The sequence below is a fragment of the Macaca nemestrina genome, chromosome 1 (genome assembly GCF_043159975.1).
Source record: "Macaca nemestrina isolate mMacNem1 chromosome 1, mMacNem.hap1, whole genome shotgun sequence".
Lineage (NCBI taxonomy): Eukaryota > Metazoa > Chordata > Mammalia > Primates > Cercopithecidae > Macaca > Macaca nemestrina.
Genome location: NC_092125.1, coordinates 117,183,306 through 117,193,562, shown reverse-complemented (window position 1 = coordinate 117,193,562; position 10,257 = coordinate 117,183,306). Strand labels below are relative to the sequence as shown.

The 10,257-nt window shown below is 40.1% G+C and overlaps 1 pseudogene; it reads left to right on the top strand.

Moving 5' to 3' along the window:
* Positions 1-3,001: 3,001 nt before the first annotated feature.
* LOC112426187 (serine palmitoyltransferase small subunit A pseudogene) lies at positions 3,002-3,286 on the top strand (annotated as a pseudogene).
* The last annotated feature ends 6,971 nt before the right edge of the window (positions 3,287-10,257 follow it).

Here is a 10,257-nt window from a genome sequence, read left to right as displayed (position 1 = left end):
AAGAAAGAACGTAATATTGACAAATGGGTGAAAAGATGAGCAACTGCATTGTAATAGAAGTAAGAGGACTTCCTCTAAAGTGTGAATGACTGTATTATGAAATGTTTAGCACTAAGCCTAAGACACTGTCATCATGTGGAGTAGTTTGAATAAGACCAAGAAAAATGATCTAAATTATTAGAAACAGAGATCTACCATGGTCATACTTAACCTTAACATGGGACCTTTTGAAGAAAATAAGTAGATACAACATAGTGTACAGTTTAAAACAGTCCTCAGGATGCCCTGGTCAAGAGACTAGAGACTGTTCTAGAGGTTCTAACAATAATAATACAGTTTCAAATGGAGCGGCGTGGGTTGGAGGATGGCCAGCCTAATTTGTGTACACCAAGACCAGTTTTGTACATAATAAAAATGGAAAGCTCCAAGGAATTGGGAAAGTATTCCTTCCCCATCTGAAATACTTCCCCAAATGCCTGCTGACTGAAATTATGTTAACTCTGAAATAAAGACACTCCTTTAACAAGAGATAAATGACCTCAAATGCAAATTTCCATGGGAACACTAATATGGTACTAAAACCTTGGCCATGCTAACATGAACACTGGCTTACTTTCTGTCGCAGTATCTCCAGACTATAACTTTTGTGAGGCAGAGATGTTTTTGTCTTTTTCACTGCTTTATCCCTAGTAAATGACTAAGTGCCTAAAATGGTGCCTAATCTTTTGTATAGGCAAAATAAACATTTGTGAATGAATGAATGAATGGCAAATATCTGAGCCTTTACCAAGAGCAAACTTTTATAGGAAGGAAGGAAAATCTCCAGAGGGCACTATACAACTGAAAGAGATAAAAGGAAAAGTGAACCCTGAAGAAGTGAAAGGGGCAAGAAAATGAACAAACGATGGGAAAGATTTTTTTTTTCTTACTTCATTCAGTCTAAGACAGGCCCTGATTGAGTTCCCACACTAGATCCCATGTCAAGGAGTTGGAAGACTCCGATGTTCTAAGGGTAGAGAGTCACAGTATTTGAGCCACATAGCAGAACCAGATTGCATCTTCACTCTCCACTGGCCCACCTGTCTCTTGTTCTCCAAGTAGTAATTCCCTCCCCAAACTCTAGAGGTGGATTTATCATGAAGCTCAAGCTTCACCGCCCCTCAATTTGCTAGGAGGAACCCTAGCAATGTATTTACTTGCCATATGTTTTGGCAAAACTTGTACAAGTGGGATATTGTAGTCACAATAGGTGAGACTGCTGTCTCTTTGTACTCCAACTTCTCCTTATATCAAGTGGCATTCGAGGGGCTGCAGGCATTTTGGGGAGGGGGGCAGCTAAGGCAAGTAGAATTGGAGATACATTCTTTCAGGTTGAATGCTGTTACAGGAATGGCTTTCAGGAAGATCCCAACAGCCCACTGTGGAAACTCACCAGGTGTCATAACATAAAGGGGCAGATCTACAGGTGAAATCACAATATGAATACATCGAGACCCTAGTAGAGGAATTGCAAGGTTTGAAATGGATTGGAACCGGAAGCTGTCTGTGGAAAATTCTTTCCAATCAGTTGTAGCAGAGGATTTAGTTTCTACTGACACCTAATTGAAAGGAAGTTCTCTCCTACTGGGAATGCACATACAGATGCAGTGTACGCGGCTATGTTTTTGTGCCATACAATAAAACTATTTTTCATAGATTTACATATAAAGTCAATAGAAATAATTTTGATATCTAAGGCCAGTCGCAGTGGCTCATGCCTGTAATCCCAGCAGTTTGGGAGGCCAACGTGGGCAGATCACCTGAGGTCAGAAGTTTGAGACAAGCCTCAACATGGAGAAACCCCATCTCTACTAAAAATACAAAATAAGCCGGGCGTGGTGGTGCATGCCTGTAATCCCAGCTACTCAGGAGGCTGAGGCAGGAGAATCACTTGAACCTGGGAGGCGGAGGTTGCGGTGAGCCGAGATCGCACCATTGCACTCCAGCCTGGGCAATAAGAGTGAAACTCCATCTCAAAAATAAAAAAAAGAAAAAGAAATAATTCTGATATTTAGAAGTAAACTGTAACAAAAAAACAGTTAGGTGTGGTGGCTCATGCCTGTAATTCTTACACTTTGGGAGGCTGAGGCAGGAGGATTGCTTGAGGCCAGGAGTTTGAGACCAGCCTGGGCAACATAGTGAGATTCTATCTCTACCAAAAATTTCAAAATTAGCCTGGCACTGTGGTGTGTGCCTGTAGTCTCAGCTACTCAGGAGGCTGAGACAGGAGGATCACTTGAGCCTGTGAATTTAAAACTAGAGTGAGCTATGATTTTTCTACTGTTCTCCAGCTTGGGCAACAGAGTGAGACCCTGTCTCTAAAAAATATTTTTTAAAAAAAGTATCATTTCCAGCTGGGCGCAGTGGCTCAGGCCTCTAATCCCAGCACTTTGGGAGGCCGAGGGGGACAGGTCATGAGGTCAGGAGTTCGAGATCAGCCTAACCAATATGGTGAAATCTCCTCTCTACTAAAAATACAAAAATTAGCTGGGTATGGTGCCACACACCTATAATCCCAGCTACACAGGAGGCCGAGGCAGGAGAATCGCTTGAACCTGGAAGGCAGAGGTTGCAGTGAGCCAAGATCACACCATTGCATTCCAGCCTGGGCGACAGAGTGAGACTCTGTCTCCAAAAAAAAAAAAAAAAAAAAAGGATCATTCAAAATTAGTAAATCATTAAAAGGAAGAGAAATTGCTAATAGAAATAATAGACTTTTATATTATTTAATGATCTAATCAATAAAAAGAATGCATTATATGAATATATTTTTTAAATATTTAAATTTATAATTAGACAGGAATGTTTATATTGACAAAGATAATATAAAAACCATAATACACCATTAGAAAGAGGACGTTGACCACAAATTAGTTAATAGTGAGTGCCATCAATTCAAAGCATATTTAAGATTAGTCATTGAGAGACTGAAATGCCACCTCATCGCAGGAGGCACCTGGCAGGGATGGTGCTGGTGTGAGCCTGGAAGTAGATGTCCTGGTTCTACTATCAATACCTGCTGGTCACAATGCTCTACGTGCTGCAGCCTGGGGAGCAGACGGTGTTCAATTCCACGTTGGTTTCCATTGGTACTCAGGATACATCTTCATGCCCCAGCACATCATGGCGATATTGCACTACTTTGAAATTGTACAATAACCAAGATCAGAAGTTCCCTGGGGAAGACCCACCCTACGAAGTTAGAATGAGACCATCAGATCCGATAAGAAACCCTTCTAGATGTCAACCTAAGCAACCTTATAAAGACTAAAATTCATGAGTAGAACAGGAAAACCACCCTGACTCATGTGTTGTGTTCTTTATTTTTCATTTTAAAAGAAGCTTTTGCATAGTAGTTTTGTCTATTTTAATATTGCAGCCATTTGTACTTTGATATCACGATTTTCTTTCTTCTTTTTGAGACGGATTTCATTCTTGTTACCCAGTGTGGAGTGCAATGATGCGATCTCGGCTCACCACAACCTCCGCCTCCCAGGTTCAAGCGATTCTCCTGCCTCAGCCTCCCTAGTAGCTGGGATTACAGTCATGTGCCACCACACCCAGCTAATTTTGTATTTTTAGTAAAGATGGGGTTTCTCTACGTTGGTCAGGCTGGTATCGAACTCCCAACCTCAGGTGATCCTCCCACCTTGGTCTCCCAAAGTGCTGGGATTACAGGCGTGAGCCACCGCGCCTGGGCAATATCACTATTTTCTTAACCTTTGTGACTGTTTCAATATTACCCCCGTGAAAGCTTTTCTTAATGTACCTTTGAGTACATTTTAATCGTCTTCTATTTTTAAAACCCAAAGTCATTAGTTGGGTTTTACTGTTCTTGCTATTGTATGACATATACATCTGCCTGGATATATTTTTACTCTTGACGAAAGTTTTGTAAGAACAATATAAGATTTAGGATAGGGGCATGGGGAGGGAGGATATTAAGAACTACTTAAAAGAACTACTTTCCGGGCGTGGTGCCTCACACCTGTAATCCCAGCACTTTGGAAGGCCAAGGCGGGTGGATCACGAGGTCAGGAGCTCCAGACCATCCTGGCTAACATGGTGAAACCCTGTCTCTACTAAAAATACAAAAAAAATTAACCGGGCGTGGTGATGGGCGCCTGTAGTCCCAGCTACTCAGGAGGCTGAGGCAGGAGAATGGGTGTTAACCTGGAGGTGGAGCCGAGATCACATCACTGCACTCCAGCCTGGGTGACAGAGTGAGACTATCTCAAAAAAAAAAAAAAAAAGGCCGGGCGCAGTGGCTAACACCTGTAATCCTGCACTTTGGGAGGCTGAGGCGGGGGGATCACAAGGTCAGGAGATCGAGACCATCCTGGCTAACACGGTGAAACCTGTACCTACTAAAAAATACAAAGAATTAGCCGGGCATAGTGGCAGGTGCCTGTAGTCCAGCTACTTGGGAAGCTGAGGCAGGAGAATGGCATGAACCCGGGAGGTGGAGCTTGCAGTGAGCCGAGATAGTGCCATTGCACTCCAGCCTGGGCAACAGAGCCAGACTCCCTCTCAAAAAAAAACAAAAAACAAAAAACAAAAAAAACAAAAAACAAAAAAACAAAAACCTACCTATATCAAAAGATATTTTATTAAGAGGTACTTTTCTGTAAGTTTGAACTCACGAGTATAGTTTTAGCTATCTAGAGTCTAACAGACTTTGCTTTAAAACCATTAAAGTATTTGTGTTTTATTGTTTTGTTTTGTTCTTTTTTGAGACTGGAGTCTTGCTCTGTTGCCCAGGCTGGATCTCAGCTCACTGCAACCTCCACCTCCCAGGTTCAAGTGATTCTCCTGCCTCAGCCTCCCCAGTAGCTGGGATTACAGGCATCCACAACCACATCTGGCTAATTTTTGTATTTTTAGTAGAGACGGGGTTTCACCATGTTGGTCAGGCTGGTCTCGAACTGCTGACCTCGTGATCTGCCCGCCTCAGCCTCCCAAAGTGCTGGGATTACAGGCGTGAGCCACTGGGCCTGGCCGGGTAATGATTCTTGAGGCAAGAGGTGGTTGAGTAGCATTATTATGTAATGTTTATATACCATAGAGTTTTTAAAAGAAGATAAATCTGTTTCCTCTGAGGGCCACTATTAACAACGTACTTCCTTAAATTTAGTTAAATGATTGTAATGGGCGCTGCACTTGCACATTGCATTAAGTTATGATGAGATGAATTGTTGTTAAAAATTATAGCAAAAAGAAGTGTAAACTTGGCTAAAATCCTTTCATTCTTTGTATTTTTTTTAAAGATTTTTATTCCTTAAATGCAAAATGACTACCTAATTTTTTGATGTAAATTCATTAAATTCAAAGAGAAAAAAAGATTAGTCATTGAACAGTAACAACAAAGAAAACAAATTAGAAATACTCTGAAATCTTAGAGTTCACATATGATAAAAATTTGATGGAAATCTCCTAAAACTGACTATAATCCCAAGCATTTATGTGATAGTACAAATAATGAGTTATGAAGCTCACAGAAACTTTTCCAAATTCTTAATGAAAAACAAGTTTGATCAACCATGCTACTGGAAAGACTAATCTATCTTTATATGTACCCTCTTGATAGAAAATACTACAAAAATCTTTGTTATATGAAGTCGTGACCCAAGAATACAGAGCCAAAAAAATGAAGGCATAATTCTATAGGGGTGTCAGGGCAATTAAGTACCAAAAATATATATATTTTTTTAATTTTGTGATTCTTGTGGCAGTTAAATATTTTTAAAATGTGTAATTGGTAGCAATTTCTTTTCTCACTTTAAATCAGCACTCACTCAAACCTAATTTTGATAAATATTCTTGTCTTCTTTTTATTTTAAAAAGCTTCTAAAATTATATAAGCTTCAGACCCCAAAGGAGTAACTTATTAAGAGGAAAACATCCTAGATTTGCTTACGCTTCTACTTATTCCAATTCTGGATTTATTAAACCATTACTCAGATTTTAAAACACACCACACACAAAGAAAAGTTTCTAAAATAAATGAGCTAACACGGATTTTGTCATATTCTCAATCTTCTTGATAGCCCAGAGATCCTGATACTCTTTGGATTTTGGAAGTGGAATGGTAGATGTGTGTTGAGAATGGAAGGGAAGGGAGTTAAGGATAGGGTTCCAGAATTCAGACGCCCTCTTAGGTTTGAAATGTGGGGGAAAAAAAAGAGAGAATCACTGCTTACTTTAGTCTGTTCAGGCAGCTGTAACAAAATACCACAACTGGGTGACTTACAGGTAATAGCAATGTTATTCCTCACATTTCTGGAGTCTGGGAAGTCCAAGATCAAAGTGCTAGCAGATTTGGTGTCTGGTAAAGGCAACTTCCTTGTTCATAAATGGTGCCTTCTTGCTGTGTCCTCACATAGCAGAAGAGGTGAGGGAGCTTTTGGGGGCAGCTCTCATAAGAACGCTGATCATTCACGAGGGCCTGCCTTCACGACCCAATCACCTCCCAAGGGCCCCCAGTTCCTAACAGCATCACATATGGGAGTGAGGATTTCAACATATAAATTTTAGGAGGATACAAACATTCAGATGATAGGCCAGAGCACTGACCTAGGCAATGGCATCTAGAGAAAAGAGAAAAATAATTTACTTTTGACTTGGGGTGTCTTGGGTTTAAATCCCAGTCCCACCACTTAAATCATTTGTGACCCTGAGCCCCGTGGAGCCTTGATTTCTGCACTTGTAAAAATAGGCAGAATATTAAATAACTTCAGAATTTTCATGAAAATTAAATGCTACCTCTGAAGTGAAATGAAGATATAAGAATTAAATAAATAGGGCTATTTTAAAGAGTAAATGTGCTCAGTAATTGGTGTTCTGTAAATGTTAGCTTCGTTCTGAAATATATAGACCAGAATGTCAACTTATGGAAAGAATGTAAATATTTTTTGGTTATAAATACCAATGAATTTTTCTTACGATGCCAATGGTCTGTACATACTATATGGATTATATTTCAGCTTTTTGCCTTATCCTAAAGCTAATAACAAATAGGGCAATGATGTATATGGGCAATTTACAAAAGAAGAAACAAGAATATCTGGTAACATAGCAATAATTTTTTAACATCTTCTTGGTCATCAAACACAATATAAACAGTCAGATACCATTTTGTTTCTCACACTGGCAAAGATTAAGAAGAAAGAAAATGCCCACTAGCTGGTGGTGAGGAGGGAAGGGGAAGGGTACACTCTTGACATTGGATAGTTGGAGTTCAAATTGGTACAGATGTTTTGGAGAGCAATTTGAAAGTAGGCCCCCTTTCTAAAAACAAAATGAAACTTTAAAAATGTTTACCCTGCATTTAAAGCTAAAAGTTTGCCTCACTCTATGATTTAGTTATGCCTCTTCTAGTTTATATTTTTTGAAGTATAAAAATGTCTTCCAAAAGACATATATAAGAATATACATAACAACTTTATTCAGAATAGCCTAAATGTCTATCAGAAAAAAATAAATCAATAAATTGCAGTTTTTTTTTTTTTTTTTTTTTTTTTTGAGACAGAGTCTTGCTCTGTCGCCCAGGCTGGGGTGCAGTTGCTGGATCTCAGCTCACTGCAAGCTCCGCCTCCCGGGTTTAGACCATTCTCCTGCCTCAGCCTCCCGAGTAGCTGGGACTACAGGTGCCCGCCACCTTGCCCGGCTAGTTTTTTGTATTTTTTAGTAGAGACGGGGTTTCACCGTGTTAGCCAGGATGGTCTCGATGTCCTGACCTCGTGATCCGCCCGTCTCGGCCTCCCAAAGTGCTGGGATTACAGGCTTGAGTCACCGCACCCGGCCTGCAGTATTTTTTTTTAAAGGATACTATGCAGCAATAAAAAGATGGATTACTGCTATCCTCTACAGCATGGATGAATCTCGCAGACGTTATGTTGAGTGAAGGAGGCCAGAAACCAAAGAATACACACCCTATGATTCCATTTATATGAAGTTCAAGGACAGGGGATAGCTACTGACTGGGAAGAGGCATGAAGAGCATTCTGGAGCACTGCAAATGTTTAATCCATTGATCTGGGTGGTGGTTATAACCGTCGTCTATACACATGTAGAATTCAACTCGCAGTACACTTAAGATTTATTCACCTTGTTGTATATATGCTATACCTCAATTTAGAAGTTTTGAGAAAACATACACTTTGACTTAGCCAATATGTTTTCATTCTAAAGAAAAAAGTCAGAGTAGTACAAAAAAGGTTTATATGCAACAATGATCACCATAGCATTATTTATAGTAGAAAAAATCTGGAAATAAAATCCAATAATAAAGAAGTAGTTAAATAAAATTATGATACATCAGATAGTAGAATGCTGTAATCATTAAATCAGATAAAATAGAAGAGTCAAAACTATGGAAAGTTTTTCATAATATAATGTTCCAAAAAATATGTTAACGAAACAGTATTTAAGATTTAATACTATATTTGCTTAAAATATACATGTCTGCCTCCTTCTCTCTCTCTATATATATATGTATATTACATAATCCACATGCTTATCACACGTATCTCTGACTAATGGGATTGTAGATAATTTTCCCTTTCTTTCTCTTGTTTTAAGCAGTTTTCTATATTGGACATGTCCTATTTTGTAATCTGCAAAAATCTGAAATAAAATGTAAAAGGGAAAAATGCTAGGTGTGGTAGTGCATGCCTATAGTCCCAGCTACTAGGGAGGTTGAGGCAGGAGGATCACTTGAGCCCAGGAGTTTGAGACCAGCCTGACTGATATAACAAGACCCCATCTCAAAAAATAAAAAATGAAAATAAATAAATAAAAAGGAGGAGAAGGCCAGGAGCAATGGCTCACACCTGTAATCTCAGCACTTTGGGAGACCAAGGTGGGTGGATCACCTGAGGTTGGGAGCTGGAGACCAGCCTGGGCAACATAGTGAAACCCTGTCTCTACTAAAAATACAAAAATTAGCCAGATATGGTGGTGCACACCTGTAACCTCAGCTACTCCAGAGGCTAAAGCAGGAGAATCACCTGAACCCAGGAGGCGAAGGTTGCAGTGAGCTGAATTAGCACCACTGCACTCCATCCTGGGGGACAGAGTGAAACTCTGTCTCAAAAAAAAGGTGGGGGAGGGGATTGAAAAACAAAGCACAAGAGTGAGCAAGTCAACTCTCTATATAAGTAAGCTGTTCTGTACATTTACATATTGCATTCTAGGTATGCCCTTGATGAAGGTAGTTAACCTCTCTAAGCCTCAGGTCCTCTCTGTAAAATGGGAATCATTATTGCACCTATCTTATGGTATTGTTATCTGGAATAAATAAAATATTCTGTATGTAGTGCTTAGCAGTGTCTGACATATCATAAACACTTCATAAATATTAGCCATTACATTACTCTGGGACACTGGCTAAAACTCCTAGGTTACCAGAATTGACTTAACTGCTCTTGTCTTCTTTTCACCTTAGGTATCTACTGACCTGGTTATCGCTTCTTCCTTTAAGGAATATTAGAACACTGCTGGGGATGGGCTGACAAACATACCAGTATTGACGCATCCAGTCCCCTGAAAGGTCTCATCTGATTAGGGACATTCATTCTGAGAACCAGGTCTCAGATTCTCTTTTGGATGCATCAAAGTCCAACTGATTCTGACAGCCAACTTTGTGTGTATCCCTCGGAGAAGCCTTGGGGCCCAGGTTCCACACCATTCTGTATAAAGTGGAAAGTTAGGAGATAGCTGATCCGCTTTCTCTATAGAATTATCTTCCTCACAGAATTATCAACTCACTATGGGGGTCTATCGCACAGTGGGTTTTAGTTTCTTTTTTTTCCATTGCTTTCCTTGTTTTCTATTTTCATTCTTTTCTAAAATTTTCATTTCCAGAGCTGCTTCTGGGCTCTCTTCTCCCTGCGCCAACCCACCCCCACCTCCTCCCCTTTCTCCCTCCTTCCTTCCCTTTCTCGCTCTTCCTCTTCGTCTCTCTTGAGACAGGTCTAGTGGCCTGGTTGCCATCTGCTGCCTTTTTTTTTATGAGGTTGAGATCAGATGGCATCTAATCGATCGTCATGGTCTCCATGGTTACCAGGGTGACAGAGTACTTGGGAGAGACACATTCTCGAGCCTGGGGCTGTCAGACCATTCCTGAGAGGGGAAAGGAAACAAAACCTCTTCCATCATATTTACACCTTTACATCTTTCTCAACTGCAGCAAAACACAGACCCTGTTTATGTTTTACA